The 19,816-nt window shown below is 45.1% G+C and overlaps 1 protein-coding gene across 2 annotated transcripts in view; it reads right to left on the bottom strand.

Annotated features, from left to right (window-relative positions):
* The window catches only part of KANK4 (KN motif and ankyrin repeat domains 4), a 75,631-nt gene that overhangs the window by 41,070 nt on the left and 14,745 nt on the right, over nucleotides 1–19,816 (bottom strand). Inside the window, exon 1 of one of the 2 annotated variants that reach the window (XM_061411761.1) lies at nucleotides 534–1,027. The exons of the other annotated variant lie outside the window; for it this stretch is intronic. The gene's annotated coding sequence lies outside the window, so the exon portion shown is untranslated. Of the gene's footprint in view, nucleotides 1–533; nucleotides 1,028–19,816 lie in introns of those variants that run through there. 2 annotated transcript variants of the gene reach the window in all.

Genomic DNA, 19,816 nt, shown 5'->3' with positions numbered 1-19,816 from the left:
GAGGAAAACAGCACAGATCATTCGATTAGAAAGTTTGTTCTCAGAGCTGCTAGCAGTTTAGAGGGATGCATCTGAAGATGCTGAAATGGTACACACCTTTCTCCCTGGACTCTCCCAGAGCTAGGCGCTCAACTGGGACAGGGGTCATAATTAATTATGCTTTTCCTCCTCCCTCCCTGCAGCTGAGCGGCTCATTAATAAAATTGTTCCTAATGAGAACACAGCATCCTAAAGAGCTGAAACCCTCCACTGATGCATCTCTTTCTTCCAGTCTCTGTCTTAGAAACTTCCTCCCCCACCCACCCACCTCCTGGATCCCACAGCGGAGCAAGGCTTCTGTGAGCAATCCCCAGACTGCTCACTGCCTCCATCAATCAGCGACTGGAAGTCTATGGGGCAGAGCTGGAAGAAACAATGACCAGTGAGCGCCTGGGGCCAGACAGGCAGCCCCCGCTTCCCGCTGCTCTACGAATCTGATGCCCCAGCACTGATACGCACCCAATTCTGGCAGAAAGAGAAAGGCAAGGAAGTACCTTCTGTAAGGATCCAGCTCCAGGCAGGGCTTCCAACTGTAGCGCGGACCAGTGACTTCAGAGGGGCGGGTACAGGAGCCGGGGAGAAGGCAGCTGTGCAAGAGCAAGGTCTCAGGGTGTCCCAGCCAGCCCACTGCAGCCGCAGCTCTCTGGAGCAGAGGCAGGTGTGAGGCGCAGGCACAGACGCTCTGCAAATCTAGCACCACTACCAGACCTGAAGGAGATACAGGGGGGTGGGTGCCTTCCAAATGGGCCAGGAAAGCATCTGGGCTCCCGTATACAGTCTCAGCAAAAGGATTAGAGGACCTTATCCCCTTGACCTTCCGTGGCTCTAGTCAAAGGAGGCTGTCCTTGGAAATGAAGCCCTGTCAGGAAGACATGTCGAAGCAGCTCTGACCTTTGCAGACACTGCCTGTCAAGATGTGTTCTCAGAGGCCAGGGCAGATTCCTGTTTAACCCACACTGAAACTGATGCCAGAGCTGAGTGTCACCCTGAAGTGCTGACTACATCCAGCCCGGGACACTGGGAAGCACTTCACCTCCAGCTTAAGGCAGCCGGGCAGGGCTGAGCGTCCCCACTGGACAGGTGAAGCAAGTGAGAGACAGTGACTTCCCTTGGCTCACCCATGAGCGAATCTGGATTAAAATGAAGATTCCTGGGATAGAATTCTGTGTTTTTCCTACTACACTGGATCATACTCTTACTTTCCTTGGCAGACTCTAGAGCATCTTGCTCAAGGCAGAGGTTAACAAACTTACTGAAGGGCATGGGATGATGTGATGCACAAGGCTAGGAAACGCCAACATTCACTTGTTTCAACTGTTAAAAGTATTTAACTAGCATGCAGACCAAACCATCAAAATTTAAATCAGAAATACACTTTGCGGTTATACGAAAAAATATACAGAGGTGCAAACTGTCTCTCTGATAGCTTTTAAATGACCATCAACCATCCCCTCAGAATTAGCTAGAGAAATGCTAGAAGCATAAGACATTTCACCAGGAAGCTGAGTTAAAAAGAGCTCTCCATTCACCAGGTCCTATGACTTTCTAGCCACCTACTCTGCCTCTCTGATTTTTCTATGTGACAGAGGTAAGCCCTCCCATTTCCTCTCCCAAGATAAACTCTTCCTTATTCAAGACAAAATGGTGAGAGGCTTGCTCGCAGAACTGAGTCTTTCTTGAAGCAACTAACATTCTTCTGGGAACACTGGCCAGTTCCCATCTGTCCCCTCAAGCTCTGTTCAGCATCCCCCCACCCCGCCGAGTGCTGTAGCCAGCCTTCCTGTTTCCACTGCTCCTGTCAGCCCTCGACTGCCGCAGTTATCACCTGAATTCTAATTGCTGCCTCTGCGTCTGTCTCCCAGACCAGCATCATGAGCTCGACATTCCATAAAGGTTGTCAAACTGAACTTATCCACGATACCAACGGCTATAAACTCAGGTGACCTCTTCAGATACTCCCTTAGGTACCAAGAAAGCACCTCTCCTTTCCAACAGGTGCCAGGCCTCTCATCAGACTGAAAAAAAAAAAAAAACTCAGCAGAATAAGGGAAGGAAATAATAGCCCCTAGCAGTGCCATGGAGAAGGCAATGGCACCCCACTCCAGTACTCTTGCCTGGAAAATCCCATGGACAGGGGAGCCTGGTGGGCTGCAGTCCATGGGGTCGCTAAGAGTCGGACACGACTGAGCGACTTCACTTTCACTTTTCACTTTCATGCATTGGAGAAGGAAATGGCAACTCACTCCAGTGTTCTTGCCTGGAGAATCCCAGGGACGGGGAAGCCTGGTGGGCTGCCGTCTGTGGGATCGCACAGAGTCGGACACGACTGAAGCGACGCAACAGCAGCAGTGCCACAGATCAGCTTGGCTCAGGTATCAGGACAGCAGAGTCAGAGGAAAATACATACACGCACACACGTATACCTCGAACCAAGTCGCCCTTCCTCCTTCAGATCTCTTTCTGAAGACAGGTAGCACTTTCAGTTCTCTGCACTCCACACAAGGTACTGGTTTAGGCACGGTGCTGACTGCCTATATCTCTAAGAGGAGAGGAGATTCTTCGGTCTTTTCTGTCTTTTGCCCTTACCCAGTACACACAGTTTACTCCATGGTCAAGCGTAAAGGTGAGCAGAAACAGGAATCTTATCCCCATCTTCCAGATGAGAAAACAAAGTTGGTTCCCATGGTTACAAAGGTAAGAAAAGGCAAAGCCTCGATGCAAACTCAAATATTCTGTCTTCCACTCTAATACTCTTTCCTCTAAATCACACAGCCTGAACTGGGCATGCGGGTGAATTCAGGAGACACGGGGCTCCAGGATGTAAGCTTCAATGCTAGTGCTCTCAAGGCAGAAGGTGATCTCGCATTTAGGGAAGATCTTCATGGGAAAAGCCAACGACCTTGGAGAGGAAATCTGAGCTTCCTCTCCACAGCCTCTGGCCCTTACCATGTTGGGACACTGGCATGTCTCCACCCCTACACCTCACTCAGACACATATCTTAAGACTAGTAGCCAATTTCATGTTACCACCAAGCTACCCAGACACACTTATCCAAGAAAACTTTTCCATCAGGGATCATTTGTCTGGGGGGAGGTTTGACTCCTTTTGCAATTTAGAAACCTCCAAATTCTTTGGCCCAGGTCCCTTTTGCTCCATGATGAAGAAAAGGTAGGCATCTAAGTCAGACAAGATGGCACCAGGCAAGAGGGAAAAGAGGTGGAACTATCTGAAGAATGTGCCTTTTATCTAAGCGGTTCCTTAGGCTTTTGCACTTTGCCCAGAGAGGTCAGGTATTTGGCAGTCTGTGCGATTACACAGGGCTGGGAAGTAGCACACTGCTTAGGGACACGTACTGCTGAAACAGCTTCAGAGCAGACTGGTTACAGCCATTCTGATGGAACACAATTTCACTGGACGCAGGAAGAAGTCACTCGTGGGAGATCGGTGGGTGTAGCAGTCCAGTGGGAATGAGCTATTCAAATGACTGACCCTTTAAGGCAGATGAAAATTTCTCAGGGAGGAAACAGGGCCTGTTGCAGGGAGTGAGGAGGCTGCAGTAAACAATGTTCCTTGGAAAAAAAGAAAGGCATCAGGGTCCCAGGGAAAAGACCTCTACTCCGCATCCCTCCCCTCACAGAGACCCTTCCAGAATGCCCTTAGTCTCTGACTTAAACACACTGTAAAACTGAGACACCAGTAGACAAATAAGGAAGGGGCTGCTGCTGCTGCTAAGTCGCTTCAGTCGTGTCCGACTCTGTGTGACTCCATGGACGGCAGCCCACCAGGCTCCCCCGTCCCTGGGATTCTCCAGGCAAGAACACTGGAGTGGGTTGCCACTTCCTTCTCCAATGCATGAAAGTGAAAAGTGAAAGGGAAAGTCGTGTCTGACTCTTAGCGACCCCATGGACTGCAGCCTACCAGGCTCCTCTGTCCATGGGATTTTCCAGGCAAGAGTACTGGAGTGGGGTGCCATTGCCTTCTCCGTTAGGAAGGGGCACAAGCAACCAATTCAGGAAAGAAGAAATACCGGTGTTTACTATTAGAAAAATGTTTAACCACATGAATTAATCATCAAAAAGATGCCAGAGAAACATCAGAAGGGCATACTATTTATCTACCCTACACTGTGCCGGGCACTCTAGGTCCATTTCGAAACCAGCCAATTTAATTCCCACAATGACCCTATACAGTAGTACTGGTTATTTCCATTATTTGAGGACAAAGCTGAGGCTGAGAGCAGTTGCCCAGATACTGAGACCATCAGCGCCAAGATTCGAATCCAGGTACCGTTTTGCTTTCAACCACAGTTTGATACAGACTCTCTCACAAGTTAGAAAAACAAGTTTTTTTTTAAAGAGAGGTCCTCAGTGTTGAGAAGTGTGATAAGGGGACACTCTCCTCCCCTTCCCAGAAGATGGCAGCAGAGTCAGGGCAGCTGCAGCCCACATAGGGGCAGGCCTCTCCCAGCACCCGGCTTGTGTGTGCAACTGCTCTGGCTTAGTCTGTGCATGCGCACAGGCAACTGCAAAACCAAATACAACAAAATGAAACAGTGATTTCTTTTGTTGGTCTAAAAAAGTCATCACTAATATGACGTATTCTTGGAAAACAATAAATTACTGGGGTTGTTGGGGGGAGTGGGAAATCACCATCATCCCCCCATCTTGATACAACTCGTTTCATGCCCATCTATTTTGCATATTTTAACATAATTGAAGAGCAATTTGTATGGTGGCTAAGAGTCTGGACTCCAAGTCAAGAAGCCATGGCTAGAATCCCAGCTCTGCTAATGACTGGGCAACCTTGGACAAATTACTTAAACTCTCTGTGTCTTCCCTGGAGAAGGAAATGGCAACCCACTCCAGTACTCTTGCCTGGAGAATCCTATGGACAGAGGAGCCTGGCAGGCTACTGTCCACGGGGTCACAAGAGTCGGACATGACTGAGCGACTAAACTAGTAACTACTACTCTGGGCCTTAGCCGCCTCACTTGTAAAATAGGAATAGTAACACACTGTACACATCATGGATCTGTCAGGAGAATTAAACAAGATGACAGGTCAACAACTTAGAGGCTGGTATATAGTCTGTGTTTAATAAATAATACATATAGTATCTATTAACATAATGATACAAGTTTAATTATGAATTCAATTTTGTATTTAAAATTTTATCATGTAACATTTAGAAAATACAGTGATACCCGATTTATAGTGATTACTATAAATGGCTGTGCAAGATTCCATGGACTTAAGCCTTATTTTCCAAACGCACTTCCTCCTGGAGATCATTTCATCTCAAGTTTAACCCTCCCTGCAACGCTACCCAGATCAGCCAGCCTGTCAGACAGGCCGATGTGCAGGTCTCCAGGGAATACCCCAATTTCAGGTGCTGGAACACAGCTGCCACATATGGTGATGAATGATTAAGAGCAAGGATTTCAAGGTAAGATAGACCAAGTTCAAATTCTGATTGTGTGACCCTGAGCACATTTCCTTATTCAAGAAGAACCCAGTTCAGTACACAGCTGGGAGAACTGCACAAGATAGGTACATTTAAGTGCTTCTGCCAATGCTCAGGATTTAGTGAACACTCAGTAAATGTTAGCTATGATTACTTTTTAAAACCCACAGTGTTTTAAGCAAGGAAAGGCCAGGAATTGCATTTATTTTATTTATCTCCTTATTCCTAACAGCTGGCACGGTAGGAACACAACAAAAATGTGTTGAATTAATGAATAAATAAACAGATTAATGGATACATCATAGAGACTGCCAGAGCTGGAAAGGATTTTTTAAAAGCCTTATTTAGATATAATCTATATACCATACAATTTACCCATAAAAATTATACAATAGCTGCAGCATACTCAGAGATGTGCCAACATTGTCACAACCTAATTTTTTAAATTGTGGTAAAATATTGTTCAGTCGTTAACTTGTGTCTGACTCTTTTGAAATCCCATGGACTATAGCCTACCATGCTCCTCTATTCATGGAATTTTCCAGGCAAGAATATTGGAGTGGGTTGCCATTTCCTTCTCCAGGGGATCTTTTCGACCCAGGGTTCAAACTCGTGTCTCCTGCATTGGTAAGTGGATTCTTTACCACTGAGTCACTAGGGAAGCCCATGGTAAAATATGTTGTGTGTGTGTGCTTAGTCACTCGGTCGTGTCCGACTCTTTGTGACTCCATGGACTATACAGTCCATGGAATTCTCTAGGCCAGAAAACTGGAGTGAGTAGCCTTTCTCTTCTCCAGGGGATCTTCTCAACCCAGGGAGCAAACGCAGGTCTCCTGCATTACAGGCAGATTCTTTACCAGCTGACCCACAAGGGAAGCCCAAGAATACTGGAGTGGGTAGCCTATCCTTTCTCCAGTGGATCCTCCCGACCCAGGAATCGAACTAGGGTCTCCTGCATTGCAGACAGATTCTTTACCAACTGAGCTATCAGGGAAGCCCAAAATAAGTTAATACATACCATAAAATTTACTATTTTAACCATCTGTAAATGTAGAATTCAGTGGCTTTCACAATGCTCTGTAATCATCACTACTATCTATAACCCAAACATTTTCATCATCTCCAACATGAACTCTATATCCTATTAAAACAATAACTCCCCATTTCCTCTTGCTCCCAGCTCTGGTAAGACCTATTCTACTTTCTGTCTCTATAAACTTGCCTATTCTAGGTACCTTCTGTAAGTGGAATTATGTAATATTTGTCCTTCTATGTCTGGCTTATTTCATTTAGCATTTTCAAGGCCCATCCAAGTTGCAGCATACACCAAAATTTCATTTCTTTTGATGATCAAGTAATATTCCATCATATGTACATACCACACCTTGTTTATCCATTCATCTATCAGTTGACACTTTCGTGGTTTCCATCTTTTGGCTATTGTGAGTAATGCTGCTGTGAACACTGGTGTACAAGTATTTGTTCAAGTTCCTGCTTTCATTTATTTTCGATATATACCTAGGAATGAAACTGCTGGGTTATATGTTAATTCTATGCTTAAATTTTGAGTAACTGCCAAAGTATTTCCAAAACAGCTACACCATTTTACATTCCCACCAGCAACACATGAAGGTTCCAGTTTCTCCATATCTTCACCAACATGTTTTTTTTTTTCAACTAAAAAAAATCACTATAGGAATCCTAGTAAGTATAGTAGGTGTGCAGTGTTAACTCATTGTGGCTTTGATTTGTATTTCCCTAATGACTAACTAATGACTTCCCTTAGAAGTGGCTTAGACGGTAAAGTGTCTGCCTACAATGTGGGAGACCGGGGTTCAATCCCTGGGTCGGGAAGATCTGGTGAAGGAAATGGCAATCCACTCCAGTATTCTTGCCTGGAAAATCCCATGGACAGAGGAGCCTGGTAGACTACAGTCCATGGGGTCGCAAAGAATCAGACACGACTGAGCAACTTCACTTAATGACTAACTTATATGCAGAGTACATCATGAGAAACGCTAGGCTGGAAGAAGCACAAGCTGGAATCAAGATTGCTGGGAGAAATATCAATAACCTCAGATATACAGATGACACCACCCTAATGGCAGAAAGTGAAGAAGAACTAAAAAGCCTCTTGATGAAAGTGAAAGAGGAGAGTGGAAAAGTTGGCTTAAAGCTCAACATTCAGAAAACGAAGATCATGGCATCTGGTCCCATCACTTCATGGCAAATAGATGGGGAAACAGTGGAAACAGTGTCCGGCTTTATTTTCTGGGGCTCCAAAATCACTGCAGATGGTGATTGCAGCCATGAAATTAAAAGACGCTTACTCCTTGGAAGAAAAGTTATGACCAACCTAGATAGCATATTCAAAAGCAGAGATATTACTTTGCCAACAAAGGTCCGTCTAGTTAAGGCTATGGTTTTTCCAGTGGTCATGTATGGATGTGAAGGTTGGACTGTGAAGAAATCTGAGTGCCGAAGAATTGATGCTTTTGAACTGTGGTGTTGAAGACTCTTGAGAGTCCCTTGGACTGCAAGGAGATCCAACCAGTCCATTCTAAAGGAGATCGGTCGTGGGTGTTCTTTGGAAGGAATGATGCTAAAGCTGAAACTCCAATACTTTGGCCACCTCATGCGAAGAGTTGACTCATTGGAAAAGACTCTGATTCTGGGAGGGATTGGGGGCAGGAGGAGAAGGGGACGACAGAGGATGAGATGGCTGGATGGCATCACTGACTCGATGGACATGAGTTTGGGTGAACTCCGGGAGTTGGTGATGGCCAGGGAGGCCTGGCGCGCTGCTATTCATGGGGTCGCAGAGTCGGACACGACTGAGTGACTTAACTGAACTGAACTGAATGACTAATGATTATTGAGCATCTTTTCATGTGCTTATTGACCATTGGTATATCTTCAACGGAGAAATGTCTATTCAAGTCCTTTGTCCGTTTTTTAATTGGGTTGTTTGTTTTTGTTGTCAGAGTTCTTTATCACATATCTGATAATGGGTTAGTATCACTAATATCATTAACCCATAATCAGATATGTAATTTGCAAATATTTTCTTCCATTCTGTAGGATATCTTTTTGCTTTCTTGACAGTGTTCTTTGATACACAAAGGTTATGAAGTTCAATTTATCTATATTGTTTTTTGTTGCCTGTGCTTTGGTATCATGTCCAGGAAATTACTGCCAAATTCACTGCCATAGAAATTTTCCTCAATGTTTTCTTCTAAGAGCCATATAGTTTTAGCTCTTAAGTTTAGGATTTTGAACCATTTTAAGGTCATTTTGAACCATTTTGAGGCTTAAGATAAAGGTGTCATTCTTAGGAATGTGAATATACAAATATTCCTGGAACTGATTATTGAAAAGTCCACAATCAAATTTTAGAACATTTTCATTACCCTCAAAGGAAATTTCATACATGGGATTTCATTTTTATAAGGAATTAGGAACATAATAAATTATTAAGAATTAATAAACCTTGGCATTCATACATGAAAATTAGTTTATTAGAAGAATTTACTGAGAATATTAATTCTCTGTTCTACAAAAGTATGACTTCCATCCATCAGTAAACAACACTGCAGAACTAGTGTGTACGCATGCAGGCAAAGAGCTGGAAATCCTGCACTTTTCAGGAAGGGTGCTTTGTTATTACTGCAAAAGATATTTGCTGTGTTTTTTTGGGCTACCCAGCGCCATGTGAACACCCTTCCTATGTCTGGGTTATTTCCTTCCTTAGGAGTTCTACGTCTTCAGGGTAGAACACAGAATTTACAGTGCCAGCCTCTTTTACAGTTAGGACCCCGTTGTGGGACCTGCGCTCAACATGCAGAGCCTCCCAGGCCAGGCCTCAGCTTAGAAGTGCCCTGGAAAACCCAGGGCTGAAGGCAAGCAGTTCTGGGGAGGGTGGTGGAGTGACTTGACATCCTCTAATAAATTCCTCTTTGACGTAAACTTGCTAGAATCAGTTCTGTTGTTTGCAACTGTGACCCTTGAGTGCTACAATGAGGCATCAGCGTTGGCTGGGTTTTTAATTGTTCTATTCCATTAATTTACATTACTTGCAGAATTACCCTTCAGAGTTCCTGCTGATTGTTTTGTCCTGAGGATTTACTGCACGACCATGTCGATTATTTTTCTCTTCCCCTTTGTCCTTTATTACCAAATTCTTTCTCACCCAAAAGTGAGAATCAGTGGGCTCAGTGGGCCACAAGATCTTTCACTTGGCCAAACTGGGCCACAGTCCAAAGAGCTTGGAACCACAACTGGGAGTAAATCAAGGAATTCAGCCTCTTCTCCTCCCTCCTGGGTCACTTCAGTGAAAGTATCATAATAAGCACATGTACACCCTCTGCAGTGGGCTGCCCCTGAATCTACCCTCTTTGGGCAGCCCCCACTCCCAGCATCACGGTCTTGATCAGGGTCCAGCGGAAGACTTCATAGGCATCAGGCTGGCTTCAGAACACGGCTGCAGGTGCAGACACTTGAGGGCTTGTGTGGGCTGCGGCATCTGCCTTCTGGGTTGGGAGGAAGATTTTTCTTGGCACAAGGAAGTCCGTTAAACAAAACTGAACCTGATAAGTCATCTCCAGATACCTGGGTGAAGCCAGTGATGTTTCCAAACTTTCCAGGCAAGTTGGAAGGCTTTTTATTATTATTTCACAAGGTCCCGCCTGGCCCTCTAGCTAACACAGTCGATAAAGGAGCGGGCACCTGCGATGTGGGTCAGACAAGGGCGATGAGCATTCAACCTCAGCAGCATGTGGCTGAAGACAGGCTGGGTGTCATTAAAGATGAAGCAGAGAGAGGCAGTGAGAGAAGAAGGGCTCGAGAAACTTCTATCAACCTAAACTTTCCTTGTTGATTGGTTCATTGCCAGTGTGCCACATGGCAATACAAAGGAAGGTTATACGCTATTCTGGTTTAGGTTTTGTTTTGATGAGTTTTGTTTTAAAGTCATTAAGGAAAGGTGTTTCCAGAACTGACATCCCATGTTTGTATCACCCCATAGCAGCTCAAAAGTGTCACAAAATGGTTACACATTGGGAACATATAACAGGTAGACATTCATTGAAAGTGAAAGTGTTAGTCGCTCAGTTGTGTCCAACTCTTTGAGACCCCATGGACTGTAGTCCACAAGGTTCCTCTATCCATGGAATTCTCTAGGCAAGAATACTGGAGTGGTTTGCCATTCCTTTCTCCTGGGGATCCTCCCAGCCCAGGGATTGAGTGTGAGTCTCCTGCATTGCGGCTGAATTCTTTACCATCTGAGCCACCAGGGAAGCCCAGACTTCCATTCAGTTTAGTTCAGTTCAGTCTCTCAGTCGTGTCCAACTCTTTGCAACCCCATGGACTGCAGCATGCCAGGCCTCCCTGTCCCTCACCAACTCCCGGAGTTTACTCAAACTCATGTCCATTGAGTCAGTGATGCCATCCAACCATCTCATCCTCTGTCATCCCCTTCTCCCACCTTCAATCTTTCCCAGCATCAGGGTCTTTTCAAATGAGTCAGTTCTTCGCATCAGGTGGCCAAAGTATTGGAGTTTCAGCTTCACCATCTGTCCTTCCAATGAATATTCAGGATGGATTTCCTTTAGGATGGACTGGTTGGACTTTCATTAGGTAACCCCAATTTAAAAAAAAAAACACACACACACACACACACAAAGATGTTCACATTTTTTCTTCCAGTCAGATTTTAGGAGTTTTTTTTTTTTTTTAATTGAGGCCCCTCTTTTATACTTTTGGGTCTCCTTTAGGGCACTAGCTCAGAGCAATGCAGGTGGTGGAGTGTGCAATTAGTCCTTCTGATGATCTGCTGTTGTCTGCACCTGAAGCCGAGAAACACAACACAGGACCTTGGACCTTATCTTCATTTACTAACGGGGAAACTGCAGCTCAAGGAGTTGCCCATACCATACAGCAAGGCCAAGGTCAGATTCTGCCCCCTAGCCGCCTGCTTTCCTTTATAAACCTCGTGCTGATGGCCCTGGTCTGCAGGGTAGCATTGTAGAACACCACATTGATGGTTTCTTTGAAAACAAACAATGTGGCTGGTGTCCCCAGTTTATACAGAGGATAATGCACCGATGTGGGTAAATTGAGCAGGTGACCTTTGCTTGCAGCCTCTAGCCACAGGCAAAGTGTGATGCACAGCAATGGAAATAGTTGCCACTGGCAATTAGGCACATCTTGTGCACTGGGTCCTTGACCCACCCTCATTCAGCCCTGGAATGGTACTAGCTCAACTCCCCTGTAAATGAAGTAAAGATGGCCACCTCATGGCCCGGCCTCAGCTCGGGATGTGTTCAAAGAAACAGCAGTTAAGTAGAAAAAAATGAATTGGAGGCAGTCCAAAGCTTCACTGCAGTCTCTAGAGAAAACACGAAAGGGGAAGTGCATTCTTAGCACAAAGCCAAAGTCTTAAAGTTTTTCTTTCCTGTCTCTGCTCTTCTCAGTATCTATTTCCAGCAAAGCAACTGCTCCAGCAGCCATGTGCTCTGTTCCCCAGCATCCCTAAGCAAACTCTCCACCTGGCTCTTCCCTCCCTCCCCTCCCTCACCTCTGGCATCCACTCACCCATCCTCTGCCATCTCTCTCTCTCTTCTTGTCACAGTCCTAATACTGGCTCCATTTGTCCAGAGATTTCTTGTCACTGGATGACCCCAGGTGGCATAATAATGGAGGGGCAAGAGCCAAGCAAGCTATGCCAGAAGTTTTCTTAGAAGGGAATTACTTGAAAGCTCTATGGGCAAAGAAATTTTGACTACTTATGCATTTACATTTTTAATTCCCTGTCACATCCATTTTACAGATTCAAAAACTGAGGCATCATCATCATAATAGTCACTACTCCTTTGTTATAATAATAAAATTATTGTTAGCCAGACACTGTCCAATGTTGTACAGTGATAATGTTCAATTTCATAATGACCGTATTTGGTAGGTACTATTATATCCTTTTCACAAATGATAGGCTCAGGACAGAAAGCTAGTAAGCTGCAGGTTGGAATTCGAATGGAGATATGTCTCACTCTAGAAACCAAGCTTTAAACCACAGTGTTCTCTGCTTTTCAGGTTTTAGTTCTGCAGTTGTTTGTGAAGTGAGTTGCCGGTGGAGTCAGAATAGAAAGAGAAGGAACAAGACAGGATTTAGCAAAGGAACAAATTTACCGTTTAATTCCATCACCACTCACGCTCATTAAATATAGGATCATTATTAACATATAAACAACATTTGGGGGCGTGCAATAGGTCTATAAATAAGATGCATTTATTTGCAAAGGACTAGACTAAGAAATGCAGTGACATTCTGCTTAACTTAAAATTATTTAATCAATACAATACAATTACTTTTCAAATAATCTTTGAAAGTTCCAAGGAGTCTTGAAACATTTAATTGCTATTTAATCAGATAGCAGCAGTCAAATTACACAGATGTCAATTTTAGAGAAAATGCTCTTTGCAGATCTATTGCTCTGTCAAAATTTCCATTGCAAGCATGTATTTTCAGAGTTTTAGGTTACAAATTAATTTCCTTTCTTTTTTGTTCACAGGGGTGAGGGTGATGTGGCCGCTGCAGGGCTTCACAGCTCCTTTCTCATGTAACTTAGGAAAGAGATGCCTTTCCTGAGAGTGGAACATTTCCCCCCAAAGCAGTAGGATGCTGCTGCCAAAGACTTAGTGCAGGACCCAAGTCCAGCCCAGATTCCCCTTAATGGCTCCACATATATAAACCAGGAGCAGCCTTGGGCCAAGACGTGAGCCAGAAGTTTGCCTGGATCCTACTCACATCCACTACACCTATTCTGAGGAACCCATGAAGTGAAGGCAATAGATAAGAATGGAACAAATACCCAGAGAAACCCATAAGTCAAAAAGACTCATGCACTTTGCACCCTAATCTTCACTGCAGCACTATTTACAATAGTCAGGACATGGAAGCATGGAAGTGTTCTTCCAGAGAGGAACAGATAAAGATGTGGTACATATATGCAATGGAATATTACTCCACCATAAAAACAAATGAAATTGAGTCATTTGTAGAGACATGGATGGACCTAGTGTCTGTCATAGAGTGAAGTCAGAAAGAGAAAAACAAGTATCATATATTAACACATATATGTGGAATATAGAAAAATGGTATAGATTTATTTCCAAAGAAAAAGAGACACAGACATAGAGAATAAACATATGGATTCCAAGGGAGAAGGTGGGGGGCGATGAGATGAACTGGCATATTGGGACTGGTGTATATGCACTAACAATATTATGTATAAAACAGATAACTAATGAGAATCTACTGCATAGCACAGGGAACTCTACTCAATGTTCCATGACCTAAATGGGAAGGAAATCCAAAAGGGAAGCAATTTGTGTATACATGTGGCTGATGCGCTTTGCTGTACAGTAGAAACTGGCACAACACTACAAAGCAACTATATTCCAATAAAAAAAATTTTTTTTTAAAGACTAGAACAATGAATACAAAAATCAGGATCTCTGGGACAGGAATCAATGTTTTACAAGCCCTCCAGGTAATTTTTAGGCACTCTATAGTTTGAGAAGTCCTGCTCTAACTTACTTTTTTTATTTTTTTTTTTTCATTTTTTTTTATAAATTTTATTTTATTTTTAAACTTTACATAATTGTATTAGTTTTGCCAAATATCAAAATGAATCCACCACAGGTATACATGTGTTCCCCATCCCGAACCCTCAAAACACTCTGGGACTCAGTTCAGTGCTTCTCAAACTGTATTACGTACATCCAACACCAACAGATCTTGATAAAATGCAGATGCTGAGTCAGTGTGGGTGGGGTAGGGCCTGAGAGTCTGTATTTCCAACAAGCTCTCAAAAGATGCTGATGCTGCAGATCCCAGCACCAAGAAGCCAGCCTGTGATGGGTGTCTGTCTGGTTGGGAAGTGATGGGAAGGTATCCAACAGACCTCAGCATAATTCCTCACTTCGTGCTTGCAAGCTATGTGACCTTGGCCATGTCACTCTACCTCGGAGCCAGTTTCCTCAGCTATGAAAGGGTATAGACAGTAGCACACACCTTAGAGGCTGATGTTCTGATGGTAACATGCCTGGACTTAACACAGCATCGGCATGCAGAAAACACTCCAAGATAAGCCGTGGTTGCTGTGGTGTCTGAGGGAAGGAAGGGACTAGTAAGTGCTCAATAGTTGTTCCTTGTATGGTCATTATTCATTGAGAGCTGCCATGTGGCAGGACAGGCCCTGTCCCAGGCAGCACCATACCACTTCCTCCTCCCCGACGGCTCTGTGTGCGAGGTCAGGTGTCATTTGTCCTGTTCTGCAGATTAGGAAGCTGAAGTTCAGAGAGCTTGAGGAACTTGATTCAAGTCACAAAGACAGTGAAAGGCAGAGCTAAGGCTGAATCAGGTCTTCCTGCTAAGTTTCTATGCCCAGACTGAGGCATGCTTCTGCCCACACCGGCCTGCAAGCCTAGGTGGGGGGAATGGTGGTGAGCTGAAAACACGTACCTCTCGGGGGTGATACTATGCAGGACTAGGTGGTAGAGGGGGCGGACAGGCAGGGCAGACAGAGTCCTTGAGGTGGGAGTGCTGAGCTGCGGAGGGACATCAGGCCCCAGAGAAGGAGTGGGGCCAGGCTTCACAAGAATGTGGACACCCAGCAATAAGGAAGTTGCTTCCCTGGTAGCTCAGATGGTAAAGAATCTGCCTGCATTACAGGAGACCCAGGTTCAATCCCTGGGTCGGGAAGATCCTCAGGAGAAGGAAATGGCAACCCACTCCAGTATTCTTGCCTGGGAAATCCCACAGACAGAGGAGCCTGAGGGCTACAGTCCATGGGGTCACAAGGAGACACGACTGAGCAACTAACACTTCACTTCAATCAGGAATAGAGCCTCAAAGGGATGAGGGCTGTGTCCCTCATGCCCAGGACAGTGATGACCCATACCCGTGCTCCTTGAAGATGTCACAGTGACATGAATCAATTGATGGATGAATTAATATTTCAAAGGCAGCAACCGATTTGGAATTGGTAGACAGGATGTGTTAGAGTGGAGAGAGATTTTCACTTCTGGACTTTTCCCCTTTAAAAGGGGAGCAGTTCCAAATAGAAGAACAACAGGAATATTTCCCTTGGAGGGCAGCCAGCGCACACAATGCCTCCTTTTCTTCCCAGGGCAGGAGGCGTTAGAGGCCCAGGCCCTGGGCAGGCGTGTGCAGCCTGGAGCCTGCCCGACATACTTACCCACTTGTGCTCTGGAGCACAAAGCCCCCTGCCTGCCAAGCCCAACACAAATGCCTCCTTCACCGCAGCCCTCTGCTGGGTGCAGTGTCAGCAGCTGCTGCCTTTGAAAGTCCCCCTCCAGGGCTATAGTGAGGCTCTTGTGGTGGGGTGTCTCCACTACTGTGTAGAGACAGGAAGTAGTGATGCTTTCTCAACCATCCAGTCTGCTTTGCAGGCCATGAGGCATGGAGTTAAACAGCCCAGCAGTTTGAGAGAAGGAAAGGGAAGCTTCCTGTTCAAACAGCAGCCTCTATGAATGATGTTCAATTAGCCACTGATCAGAAACTATTCTTCAGGCCCAGGGATAGGTTCGGTGGATTCACAGATGAAGAAGCCAGGGAATAAAGATCCTTCAAGGAATTCATGGTTCAAAACAAGAGGTGAAGACCTAAACAAAGACACATGGTGTCACAGCAGTGGGCAAAGGCATGATGGAGGACCATGAAAGCATCACAGTGCAGTATCTCGGCTGGGTTTTGAAGGATGAATAGAAGTTCGCCAGGTAGGCTGGGAAAGCAGCCCTCTATCCCAGAAATGAATACAGGTACACTGGGCTTGAGGAATGACCAGTGCCCCGGGCCTAACGTGCAGGTGTGAGGGGCCCAGAAGGAAGAAGGCAGGAGCTGGAGGTCAGCTCGTTTTATCCTGTTAGAGAGTTGGAAAGTTGCAAAGGTTCTTCTACAGGGAAGAAACCAGATGAAGGCTGGGTTTCAGATATAACTCCAGCTACAGTGAGGGAGGGTGTGTGTCCTCAGAGCCTGGCCCATTAGTAGACAGTAAATATTTATAGAATGATTTCAAGAGGGAAGAGAGAGGAGCAAATCCAACCAGCAGGCTGGCCAGACTTCATGCTTTCCACTAACTGCTCCTTTTATGTATGTAATCTTTTTTCTTTTAAGAGAACAGCCGCTTTTCTTCTCCTTTATTGAACCATCACAAATGTATATAATCTGAGATTGCAGGCATAATTACATAATGTCTTATACTGCTGGCAGGTTCCTGAATGTTGGCTTGTCTTCCAGAATAGTTTTGTCAACTCCTTGACAGCTGGGGCAATGTCTCTGTGCTCTCTCTGCACAGCCCACAGCATCCATCGTGTGCTGAGCACACAGTAGGCCCCCAGGAAGCAGAACCATGAAACAGATTCGTGGAGCATAAGGGTGGGACAGGCTCTTGCAATTAACGGAAGCAACTCTCTCATTTTACAGATGAGGAGCCTAAGACCTCAGAAAGGGAAACAGATAACCTCTTGGAAAATGTGTTCACATTCCTACTTCTAGGCACTGACACTTCACAGCAGGGGACTTGGTCTCAGTGAAGGTTTTCAAGTGCTAACACTAAAGGTTAAGGCACAGACTCAGAAATAAACCAGGGATGAGCCTGGATAACAGCAGGTAGAACAACAACACGCAAACCACATAGGCACAGAAGGATGTGTTCTTCTAAGGATGAGTATATAGACAGTACATACTCAATTCTGAAAACAGCATAGCCCAGTGCTGGAACTGCCAGAGGCAGGAGAGCATGAAGATCAGCAATGTGGGCTTTAGAATAAAGCAGGCTTGAGTTCGATTCCCAGCTCTGCCACTTACCAGCACGCGTTCAGCAAATTCCCTAAACTCTGCCAGTCCCTGTGTCCACAAACTGAAAATAAAAAAACAAAAACAAAAGCGAACACCCGCAACTTCCTCCTTACAGGGCTGTACAGATGAATGGGGATGAAGTATAGCAAATGCTTGGGCTTCCCAGGTGGCATGAGTGGTAAAGAACGTACCTGTCAATGCAGAAGACGCTGGTTCAATCCCTGGGTCAGGAAGATCCCCTTGAGAAGGGAATGGCTACCCCACTCCACTATTCTTGCCTGAAGAATCCCATGGACAGAGGAGCCTGGCGGGCTACAATCCATGGGGTTGCGAAGAGTCTACACGACTGAAGTGACTTAACCATTTGTTAATGGTCCATTTGGAGGCTGGACCATTTGTCCTCAGGAACGAATGTGTCTGCCTAGTGTGTTCACCCAAAGAGAAGGGTTTATCCTCCAAGGATGACCCAGCAGACAGTAGAAAAGGTGGGCCTGGAGCAGGGGAGAAGCTTGAAGACAAGAGTGTAGATTCTAGAGTCATCCATATTGGTATGATTGGTGTGATGGTTATAAAGGTGGTGGGAGTGAAGACCAAGAGCGAGCAGGAGAGGAATGTGGGAAAAGTTCAGTGAGGAGCAGGGGAGGAAGAAGAACAGTGTGCCTTGCATCCTAAAAACCCAAAGGTGTAAGTCTTGAGAAAACCCATGTCAGCAAAGCAGGGGGAAGATGCCCGGAGTTGACAAGTGGGTAGAAGCAGCAGGTGGGGTTACTCTTCACTACTTCAGTGGAATGCAGGAGAGACAGGGCAGTGCCCAGGAGCACCCCATTACCATCACAAAATAAGCCTTCTTGGTTTAATAGTGAATGAAGCCTCATAACTACTCTTGCCAAAACCATAGCCACGAACTACATGCAGCTACTGAGCATTTGAAATGTGGCTGGTTTGAATTAAAAACTTCCCTGTAGCTCAAACAGTAAAGAATCTGCCTGCAATGAAGGAGACCCGGGTTCAATCCCTGGGTCGGGAAGATCCTCTGGAGAAGGGAATGGCAATCCACTCCAGTATTCTTGCTTAGAAAATCCCATAGGCAGAGAAGCCTGGAGGGCTACAGTTTATGGGGTCACAAAGAGTTGGACATGACTGAGCGACTAACACTTAACACTTAGTCTGAATTAAAATGTGATGTGAGTGTAAAATACACACTTAAGATGAGAAAACAAATGTAAATATCTCATTAATTTTTTGCTATTGATTTCATATTAAAGTAAGTGAGGGTAAAATGTGCACTTACGATGAGAAAACAAATGTAAAATATCTCATTTAATTTTTGCTATTGATTACATATTAAAATAATGATATTTTGTATGTACTAGGTTAAATAAAAATATATTATTAAAATTAATGTCACCTGTTTCCTTTTTATTTTACTTAATACACTACTAGCACATTTTAAATGTGACTTGCATTATATTTCTATTGGGAAGAGCTGGTCTATAAGGCTACTCTGATACTAAACACAGCTATATAAATGGAACCGGCCAGTACTCTAATAGAAGCAAATGAGGTTATCTGAAGATCTCTCTCCTCTATTCTCTGAGAGAATGGGAAACAGAACTGATTATTTTGATCTGTTGGATATGGGAATAGAGGGCCCGAGAGATGTGAGCTAAATTAGAAAAGGGATCCGCTGTGGGATGTGGAAGAGGATTTTTATGGTGCACTACTGACTGAGGCCAAAAAAAAGGGCTAAATACCCAAAATGAGACTGCATCATGTTGGAAAAGCCCATAAATCTGCAAGTGACCACAAAGGCCAGCCTCCCTTTTGGCATCCAGGCTCTGCACCAGGCTATTCTCAACCCGCCAGCTCCCAGCCTCCACTGACCTTGGGGTGACCTCCAAACATGTCCCCTTCGTCTGCTCTCACCAGTCCCTCCCAGTACACTAAGCCCCACGACTACATGCATTCCAAAGAGTCTTCCCCACTGGCCAGAATGAGAGCCCCTCCCGCAGCCCCCGCCTTTCAGGAGCTTCCTGCCAACAATTAGACAAACAGGCAACATGATACAGCACGACTAGCGTGGACTTCGAGCCAAGAAATCCCGATTTGTCCAATTTCTGCTGTGTGAGCTTGAGTCGTATCACAGCTCCTCTGGGCCTCCGCTGCTTCATTTGTTACATTATATGGACCTAAACTTAAAACAAGCGCTCGACTATCACATCCAGGGAGATCCAGACTGCCGTGCGCTTGCTGCTACCTGGAGCTGGCCAAACACGCCGTGTCCGAGGGCACTAAGGCTGTCACAAAGTATATCAGCTCCAAGTAAATATAATATGCCTGGCCGCTGTTAACGGAGAAGGCAATGGCACCCCACTCCAGTACTCTTGCCTGGAAAATCCCATGGACGGAGGGCCTGGTGGGCTGTAGTCCAT

This window comes from Bos javanicus, chromosome 3, assembly GCF_032452875.1.
Source record: "Bos javanicus breed banteng chromosome 3, ARS-OSU_banteng_1.0, whole genome shotgun sequence".
In the NCBI taxonomy this organism is placed as follows: domain Eukaryota; kingdom Metazoa; phylum Chordata; class Mammalia; order Artiodactyla; family Bovidae; genus Bos; species Bos javanicus.
Note: the sequence above shows the minus strand (reverse complement) of the source record. Positions and strands in the feature narration are given on the sequence as shown.